This window comes from Zeugodacus cucurbitae, chromosome 4, assembly GCF_028554725.1.
Source record: "Zeugodacus cucurbitae isolate PBARC_wt_2022May chromosome 4, idZeuCucr1.2, whole genome shotgun sequence".
NCBI lineage: Eukaryota > Metazoa > Arthropoda > Insecta > Diptera > Tephritidae > Zeugodacus > Zeugodacus cucurbitae.
In genome coordinates, this window is record NC_071669.1 from 47085001 (window position 1) to 47095160 (window position 10160).

Sequence of the window (10160 nt, forward strand, 5' to 3'; positions counted from 1 at the left end):
CTAAAGAAACCAATAATTTTAATTAGGACATTAAACTGTCAATACTAACTTAATATAAGTTTAAGCAAATGAGAATTGTATGGAGATTATAATGAAATCACATTTTTCATTATTAACCTAAAGATCATAATTATATAATAGCATTACTTGAGCTGAATTTATGCTGTCGCCATAAATTAATTAAAATATCGACTTTTCTTGGAATTAAAAATAAAAGTTTAAATCCAAGTTAAATCATCGCATATAATTTTCTGATGCAATTAAAACTTGAAATTTTATTAGAAAATAAGGCCATAAAATACTAGAATAAACTTACAAAAGCATTGAGCCCATATTGATTATAATAATAGTTTTACTAATATTATAAATTATGCAAATTCAAAGCCAAAAACAATTAAATTTTATTATTTTTTTCATAACAAATCTACGTACATATGAGCATTATCAAGTCTATAAAGAACCCTAAGTGCGACGCGGTTTAAGTAAATCTGTTATACAATTAAAGGAGATCTGAAAAACATACCTCTGGTAAATGTCTTTTGATTTATTAAAAACATTCCCTTCCGCTTCCTGACTTTCCAAAAATTATAAATTGCCTTACTATGTACATATGTGTCATCTGCGCTGCAATGACTCCACCCATCTTATTCATTTAGTTTACTTCTAAAGCCATAACCAACAGCTTGGCTGACATTATGCACAAGTGGAAGAATGGAAAAACAAACAAATTAAGAAGTCAATTCCAAGGTCTTCATGAAATCATTGAGTTAGACAACCAGAAAATATGATTATCTCATTGGCATCTGCGGCAAATGCACGAATGCGCTCTGTGATTATTTCACAGCGTTGACAAGTGGCATTAAACGTGCGCGGAGTCACACACACACACACATACTTGAGTCGCGCTCGCGGCATGCACCCACACAAGCAAGCAAGCGTTTGTCAAAATAACTGCATAGCTCGCGCAAGTATTGACTGCACCCACACACATACATACATACAAGCATATATTCATTCATGTGTATGTGCGCGATTGATTTGCCTTTGTATACGTATTTTGATACACAATTGCCAGGCGTTGCGAGCAGCAAGTAGCGCACTTGGAATTATGTAAGAGCAGCTGTTGCTATTGCCTGCCAGCCAGCCTGGGCTGACTGCCTTGAATGACTTTTTATGATTAATCGCGCGTTTGCGGTGCATAATCGAAATAGAATCGAACGGAACGACATATGGTCGCCACAACGCATCAGAAATCTGTCATTCATGCTATTATTGTACTGCCGCTGTTATTGTTATTGTCGTTTGTCGTTTTACTGTTGCTGTGCGTTGTCAGATTTGCATGAGAAATCAGTCAGCGACGTGGCGACGTGCGCGCACACTCTGTTGGTGGGGTCTTGCGACGCGCCTTCTACTTGCCGCAGTCACGCGCCCCACCCCAGTTCTAGCTGTCAACGCGGCGAGGCGCGTCGCCTTGCTCTGAAATAAATGCTGAATTGAGTTGGTTGGTTTAAGTTGATTTGATATGATTTGCGTTGCGTCGCGGTGCGGTGCGCGTTTGCTGTGCTGTGCTGTGTTCGCAACGCAAAAGTTATAAAATTAATTCATTCGACTTGTCGTTCAATGTCTGTTTATATGCGTCTGTGTGTGTGTGCGTGTAGTTGTGCCGATTTCATAACAATTCCTGCCCGGCAATCACGTATGCGCAGCTGTAGTACATAACTAAGTGTGTGTATATATATATTTCAGCATACTTATATATATTATATACTTATGTATGATGTACTATATATATGTTATTCGCAAAACTTCTGATTTCGGTTTCTATTTTCAAATGCCTGTCGAGAAGCATACAAATAATGAACAACTCATTTCATTTATTTGATTACCCCTTCTACTATTCCGCTGTTTTATTCGATTTTTTATTTCATTTGATTCTTTTTTGTTTCTTTTTTGCTTTTTATTAGTTTCGCAGCAATGTTTTCATTTCATTTTTATTTGATTTCAGTTCATTTCACTCTTACTTTTGCAGTTAGCTAATATGTATCGCGACCACCACCAGCGGCTAGTGATTGGGTACAGTGTAGCGTAGTTGATGAAAAGCTTGAATTTTTTTATTAAAAAAGTGAAATAATTAAGAATTGGCAATATCAAAGAGAAGTAGTGTGAAAATTACACTACCAGAGTCTAAAGATCTTCTAGCCAAACATTAAATTACATTTTTTTCTTTTAATATAGTTTTTTAGAACATTAGCAAATATCTTTAAATAATTAATTCTCAATTCAGCTATACTTTTCTTAAGCTGAATAAAAATTGAATTCAGCTTCCATTTTCTTGCTTAAGGTTAAATGCCTTCAATTCAGCCATTATTCTCAAAATGTTTTGAATTCAGCTCCCTTTTTCGTAAGCTGAATTTGTGGTTAATAGAAATGGATGGAGTTTCGACTTTGATGACTCCTCGAGTTTATTTGTCAGATTTGTATTAAACAAGATCAAAGCTGTTGTATTCAAAAATATACAATATTAAAATTTGTAAGCAAATAATTTAAAATGAGTAAGCCATTAATTTAAGAAGTTTTACATTTCCTTTTAACTGATAAGTGATCTTCAAACCCAGTAAGCGTCGATTTTATTTTGCTGAATTAACACTGGAAATTAAAATAGCTGTCATTCAGCTATTAGATAAGAGCAGAAAAGCCTGATAAGTCTGGTTTGGAGCACTGGTTTTAAGTACTCCTGATGCGTTTTAGATCATTTATGAATCATAACTTTCATAAAAATTCCTGAAATTTGTGTTGGTATTCTATCGTATGAAAAATGATTTTCAAAAACTAAATTTGTCCTAAATTTAACATGAAAAGAGTTCTCGAAAGGACTTCGTTTGTCATTTGGAAAATACTGATTTTTAATGACATCTGCAATTTTGAAATCAGAAGCTCGGCACAATATTTATATCTCTATCTAATCATAATAAAAAAAAAATTAACTAATGGAAAAGAATATTAACAATAGTCTCACTCTCCTATCCTCACAACTGAGTTTTAAAATACTGTAGTACCGAATTTGTTATAATGAATTTCCAATATATTCGAGAATATCTCGCCATCATTCTCTCGTTAAGTGGTTCACATCTTTAGTTCATTACAAGAGACTACGATAGAGATTTCTATACTTTTTCTCTCGGTTTTTTTTATACGAGTTGCTTGTTCGATTCACCACAAAGTAAGTTCTGATAAAACATAAGCAATTTATACTGAAAATTAAAGATCCAACTTTGATTTTATAGAGATATATCATAAAGTCTAAGAAAGTCTGACAGAAAATTATTATATGAAACTGTTTGCTTATCGAACAAATAATGATTACATAACGGCAAATGTCAATTTAAACAAATTTTTATCCCCAAACAACCCACTGTGCATGGGCAACGGCGCCGGCATTTGAAACGCTTATAGCATTTAATTAAATTTCGCAACACAGCACACATGAACTCTTCACTGAATTGGACTGATCGCTTTATGGATGTTTTTTCTTTCCTTATTGTTGTTTCAGTTTTCCACTTTTTCCACATTTTTTTTTTGTGCGAATGCTTCAATTTTTTATTGGCGCACATCAAAGTCATTAACACGCCATTTTTCTCAAAAAATTTCTCTCTGCTTTGTTTCAGATTTCCTCATCGCTTTCAGAGTGATGGAAATGATTTTCTTTACATGCGTGTTCATTTGTGGATACAATATTCACTTCCATTTCTGACTTTGATTTATCACAGCAATGTGTTTTGTTGTTGTTATATCCGCATGTGGTTTTATGATATTAATAATTATGATTTTAAAGCGTTCAACGCACAACAACTGCGCAGCAGATGTGCAGCTAATCAAGCAAATCAGGGCAGTCGACAAGCACATATTGAATGTTTCTTACAAACACAAGCGCACACATCTACACTTAAGTGTATGTGTATTGCTTATGAGCAGCGACTAAAAGTCAGCCGTCAGTTAGCAACAACAAAATGATTGGTCGTAATCGAGCGCGATTGTATAACCGAAAGTGGCCTACAAATGTTTGACGCTGTCGATGCTGCCGCAGTCGCTGTTATGTTATTAATGTTGCCCGCATGCATATGTGTCTGTGTGTGTATGCTTATGTTGCTATCGCCGCCTCGCTGCCGTTGTGTGTGTGCGTTGCGTGTTTATTTTCATCACAACTTTTAATGTTTTATTTACATTTGTATTTCGCTTATGGCAAAGGGTAGCGGGGATTATGTGTTTAATTATGTCACACAGTTGAGGTGATTTATATAACGAAACATAAATTCAGTAACATAACAAGGAATGTGTCAAAAAAACTAAATAAATGGGGAGCTTAAATGTATTGCGGAGGTGAAAAATGCAAAGACTTTATAATTATTTAGTGGCTGGCTATTGGAAAAGCCTTTAAAAATTTTTCTTGGGCACCTTAAATCCCGAAAGATTTATCTTTCAGTGTTTAACAAATTGTTTCATAATACTTTTAGCAACATATATCAAATATATGTGGATGAAATACAGTTTTTTTTATATAATTGAACATATTATTAATATAATTAAATAAATAATAAAATTACATTAACAAAAAGACATGTGTGTTAACCAAACCATATTATTTTTCAAACAGTTCTGTTTATACCAAAAAGGGTCTTGCTCTGTAGAGGTACTAGTCGCCGATGTACGTGTGAATCAATTCTTTACAGGTAATAGGAGCACCAAAGGCAATGAACTCAGTGGACTTCCAAAAGAAGCTGAGGAGGAAATCATCCAAAAAATCCAGAGACTGATTTTTAATGACTGAATATTTTTGTTTATTATGTCTGCTTATATTTCAAAAATATCAGCAGAATATATATAGAAAATTTGAGCGTGTGAAAGCTCTGTGTGATCTGGGTGCCGCGCGGACTCAAAATTGTTTTATTCGTTGAGTCACAAACTAGTGTAAACTTAAGGAGAATTGAACTAATTGGCGTTCGAATTGTTTCGGTAGCTATAATTCCTATATATGAGATCTACAAATCTGATCCCCAGCGACTTTCGCTTTTCTCAGAAATATTGCGAGATTGAGAGATAATGGTCGAGATTGAAACCAATTTTAAATGAAAATTTAAATCGCCTACAATAATCTTATCGAAAAGTTAAAAAGTCCCTATAAAAGGATTTAATAAAATATTTTCCTTTAAAGTATAAATAAAAAATAATTAGAAGTTAGTCTCTCGATATTTACAATTGGATTTTGTTTTACACGTTATTAGTACGAGTAAATCAAAGGCGTTTAAAAAGTTTAAATATATGTATATATTGTAAGCATGTTCGAAAAATTTGCCCTTTAAGAAATGCAGAAAAGGAATATAATCCTTTTCCCAAGATCAGACTGAGGTCTCACAACTCGGCACCAGTATGTCAAAATTGTTTGGGGAAAATTTTCTGTTGATGAAGCTTAAAATTTGTCATAAATCTCGGTTCTATATCAAAACCTTTACAGAAATTTGGCTAAAAACAGGCAAACTAACCCCAGAAAATGAAAGCAGTGTATTCCATTTTAAATTATATGACTATAATTTTGCTTAGTCTCCAAACAACATCGAATACAAAATCATTGAGCAGTTGATTCCGAAGTAGTCAGTTGTTTCTTAAACAAATTAGAAGACTAGAGCGCCTTTGTTGCCTCACAAGGAACCCCATTTAAAGAGGCTTCTTTAAGAAGTGTATTTTCTAGAAGATAGGAGCCTCGTCAGCTCAATCTAATTTAATCTAAATTTTAACTATAGTAAATTTACTACTAGCCGTTGAAAAGTATATTCAAATTTCAAAGTTCCACTCTTCTCAAAATATTAAAATCTTATTCAAGTAATTAAACTTAAGTCACATATGTACCTTAGGGTGGCCCTTAGTTGTATGGAGGATAGAAAAAGTTTCTGGATTCTCGATCGCAGCCCCCAGGAAATATACAAATAGCCCAAAAACTAGTATATACAAAGTTTTGGGTCAATCAAAAAAGGTTTAGGGGTTGCGCAAGGAGCTTGAAATCCTGAAAAATTAAGAATTTTTGCCATTTTTATGTCTCAGTCTTCCATATTTCAAAGCCACACTATCTGGTTTCAATACCGTAATAAGATCTGCATTTTATTACCTTTCCAAAATTACCACAATCTTAAAAATCGGTCGATTGATGATAGAGTTACAGAAATACAAATATGAAAGTAAATTAAATATGTTGCACGTGCATTCTCAATCGTCGCTTGCTCGTGATATACCGTTATAACGGTTCTAATGTTATTCTTATTATCTTATTACGGTATGGAAAACCAGTAAGGGATAGTGTGGCTTAGAAATATGGAAGTCTGAGACATAAAAATGCAAAAATTCTTAATTTTTCAGGATTTCAAGCTCCTTGCGCAACCCCTAAATCTTTTTTGATTGACCCAAAACTTTGTATATACTAGTTTTTTGGGTATTCTCATATTTCTAGGGGGTGCGATCGAGAATCGGAATACTTTGGAAAATAAGGGCCACCCTATGTACCTACATAAATATGAAAATGATACTTCAAACGACATTTATGTACAAATGATCACAGCAATGCGGAAGCCAGCGTTTGCCAAGAACTGCTGCACTCGCCTAATTAACACTTTAAGTAAGAGACACAATGACAGTTACTATTATTACTTAAGCTCATTACAAAGGCCTCTAGCACACAAAAGCTTTCAATATAAATAAAGAACCTACTAATTTCACAATTTAGCGCACTTCTTGCAGCATATTTACTTATTTTATAAGCGCGTAAGTAATTTCATGAAACCACGAAAAACTACAATTGAAATAGTTTAAATGTGAACACACATACTTTTCGATTTAATTGTGTTGGAATAAAAGAAATATCAAATTTTGAAGGTCAATCGCACGCCTCGATAGCCAGCTTTGGCATTAGTCCAAAAGAAAATAGTAAAAAATATACAATAACTTATTTAATTTTTATACATTTCATAACCAACAAAGGTGTGTTACGTTGCCATATAAGCGTACACATAACCATTTCCGCTCAGTTCAATGGATACACACACGCACTCACACACATGCAGACGCGCGACTTGGGACTAGATACCAATAGGCATAGGCTAACCGGCTGTTAGATGTGCCACTGATTACGCATCTCAATTGAGCGTTGCGTCGATTTTGCCTTTAATTCAGTTACACTATAGGCAGGCTAGTTACTTACGTAACCGGCGGCGCGGCTGATGAGCGCATGTTACGCGTGCAGGAGAGCGAGCGCGCCCGGCTTGGAGCCGCACGTCCGCATGGCTTTCTTGCGTTTGCGGTTAGTCGGCGGCATTGGCAAAGAAATAAGTGAGTTGTTGTAGTGAATATGTTTTGGTGTGACAACAACAAGGAAATACTAAAAAATTCAAAAAATAAATAATAAAAATAAATAAAAAAATAAAAGAAAAAAGTATAAACGAACTAACAAAAACAAGTCCGCTGCTGTTTGGCTGTCAAACATTGACACAATTAAAATGGAATGCGTTCACTTGTCTAAGCACCAGCGCTTTGCATGTGCGCGCATATGTGGGAAATGTTCGCCAAAATGACTCGTACACGTCGTCAGCGGCAGTGAAGAAAAAATACAAAAAAATCTAAATACTGTGATTCGTGTGAATTTTCAGCGAAGACAGCAAAACAACGCTTAGTAATGCTGTTTAAAAATATAAACAACACGTAAGCACTTTATAAGCGTTCTCAACAATTGCTGTGCATTTACTATTTGTTGTTGTTGTTGTTATTTTTATTTATTTCTTTACTGTTTTTTTTTTAATTTTTTTATTTTTTCTATGCTACTTGCCTGTAGACGTGAGCATTTTTCCCATGACGCTCACGATTTTACAATGTTTTCAAGCGTTTTTGGCGTTCTTTGAGTTCCGTGTGTTGACAATGCAAACAGCTATTGTTGTTTTAGCTTTTATATTTTCATGTATTTTTACTTGACACAACGTTTATTTGATTTTCATTAGCATATTTTGCGCTCAATTGACGCTTTGGCACACTGAAGACACACACACAAGCGCACTTTTGCTTACTCATAATACACTTGAAGAAGAGCTAGTGAAAGAGAGAGAGAGAGTGAATGAAAGAGTGAGAGACACACACATACACTTTCCGCACTTAATAAATTGTAAATGAATGAATTGGCAGTCTAACAGTCAGTTAACAGCTGCTTAACAGTGTTACAAACAACCGGCACTGTTAATGGTTTTAAGAGCATTTCACATGCATTTTTGCGCTATTTTCAGTTGTTGTTGTTGTAAAAACAAATTATAATTGCCAACACTGAGTCAGCGTTTTATATGTGGCGGCTACCAAAGCGTTCTTCCCCACTCACACAATGCACACACATTTGTCTCAGCTAAGCAGAGAGCACCTTTAAAGCGCAACACATTGACAAAGCGCCAAAGAGCGCCGCAAATCCACAATGACTTTCTGTGTGTGATTTTCTGTTTTTGTGTTGTGTATTTGCCATGAGGTGATTTTATAACTGGGTTTGCTTGGTGCTCGTCTTTTTCCTTAGAACCCGCGTTAGTTGAATTTTGCGTCACAGCTTCTTGCATAATACACAGTCGTCGTAATTATGAATATAATTTGCACTAAATTTTTAATTAAATAAATATTTTTAACTGTTTTGTGGCTCACCTGTAAGAAATTGCGACTGCTGACAGCATACAACCACGCCCCCACGCGTATTTACAACTGCGATGACAGCTGCTGGCACAAATTGGCTGCCAAATAGTTTCACTTCAATTGCACTGTTGAAAATTATGCGTGTTTTCGCGAAAAAAATGCAACAAATGCTTGGGAAAATTCTAGCCAATGGGCGTAACAACTTGTTTTGTAACCGTTTCGAATATGCACACCAGCATACAAATACAACACACACACACACACACACAGTCTATATAGACTTCTCCACTCTTTACGTAACTGCTTTTGCTTTGCTTTGGCACACTCACGTCAGCCAGCCAGCCAGCCAGCCAGATGCTTGCCTGCCTGCCAGCGCGACGTCGTCGCCAACGTTATGTGACGTTCTGACACTCACCGTAACAAATTTATTTATTGTATTTTTGTCTGCACAACGCACATTTATTTTTAAACACTTGATTAACCTGCGATTTCTTGATCATTCTTTCAATTATAAAATTATAAAATTTCGAATTTTGCAACAAACAAACGCTTTTTGCAACGAAAATCAGCGGTACGTAGCAAAATTGTGCAAAACAGAATACGAAAACAAAAACAACTGTTTGCCTTCAATATGAATTGGATATAAAAAAAAATCAGAACAGCACAAAAAAGTAAAAAAAAATGAAATATTTTTGTTGTGTCTGGCACGTTCTCCACGACTCGCTTGCGTTTCTTTGACGTTTCAACGGCTGTTGTATTTATACTAACACACTAACACGCGCTCGCGCACACACACACCTTCAACACTGCGGTTTTGTTCTTGGCTTTTACTTTGAAAATGACAGAAAACGCGTTTGTCGAACTGAAAAATTCGCAAAGAAAAGCGTCCAACGTGCGCCGTTTATGCTGCTCAACTGAAATCGAAATGTGAATGGCACGCTGCGCTAAGACTGCTCGCAGATACAGTGAGTAACACGAAACGATAGCACAACAACGTGAACTTGTATTGGAGGCGAACTGTAAGCGAAAGAATCAGTGAGCGCAATTGATGTAGAGCGACATTACTGAGAGCGCAAGCGGTGTTATTGCCAGATGTGCTGTTGCGAGTATGAAAACTTTATACAAGTGTTTCATAACCTATCACTAGTTGGTTTGAGGAAAAAGCTCATAATTTTTTACTTCGATCATTCATTGAAAATTTTGTATAGAGATGGCTGGGACCGTCTTTCAATCTGAGACTCTTTTTTTTAATATTTTTTTTTTTTTATTTATTGAATCTGCTTTTCGAAGCCTAACAATAAGTTATAAAATCTTAATTCTAATTAAAACTAGACAAGCTCAACCAAGTGATTGAGTTGTTTTGGTGAAACGTTGCTCTTTAGTTTGCAGGCATATCTCTTCTTCTTAGACTTGATTGATTACAAGAATATACTAAAGCATTAACCAATGAGTTTGGGGGATCA

General features: G+C 35.2%; 1 protein-coding gene across 2 annotated transcripts in view; it reads right to left on the reverse strand.

Moving 5' to 3' along the window:
- LOC105221006 (uncharacterized) overlaps window positions 1-9627 on the reverse strand; it is a 71622-nt gene extending 61995 nt beyond the window's left edge. Inside the window, exon 1 of one of the 2 annotated variants that reach the window (XM_011197630.3) lies at window positions 9113-9627. The gene's annotated coding sequence lies outside the window, so the exon portion shown is untranslated. Of the gene's footprint in view, window positions 1-8709 lie in introns of both variants that reach the window. The other variant, XM_054230433.1, reaches the window with a different exon arrangement.
- Window positions 9628-10160: the final 533 nt, after the last annotated feature.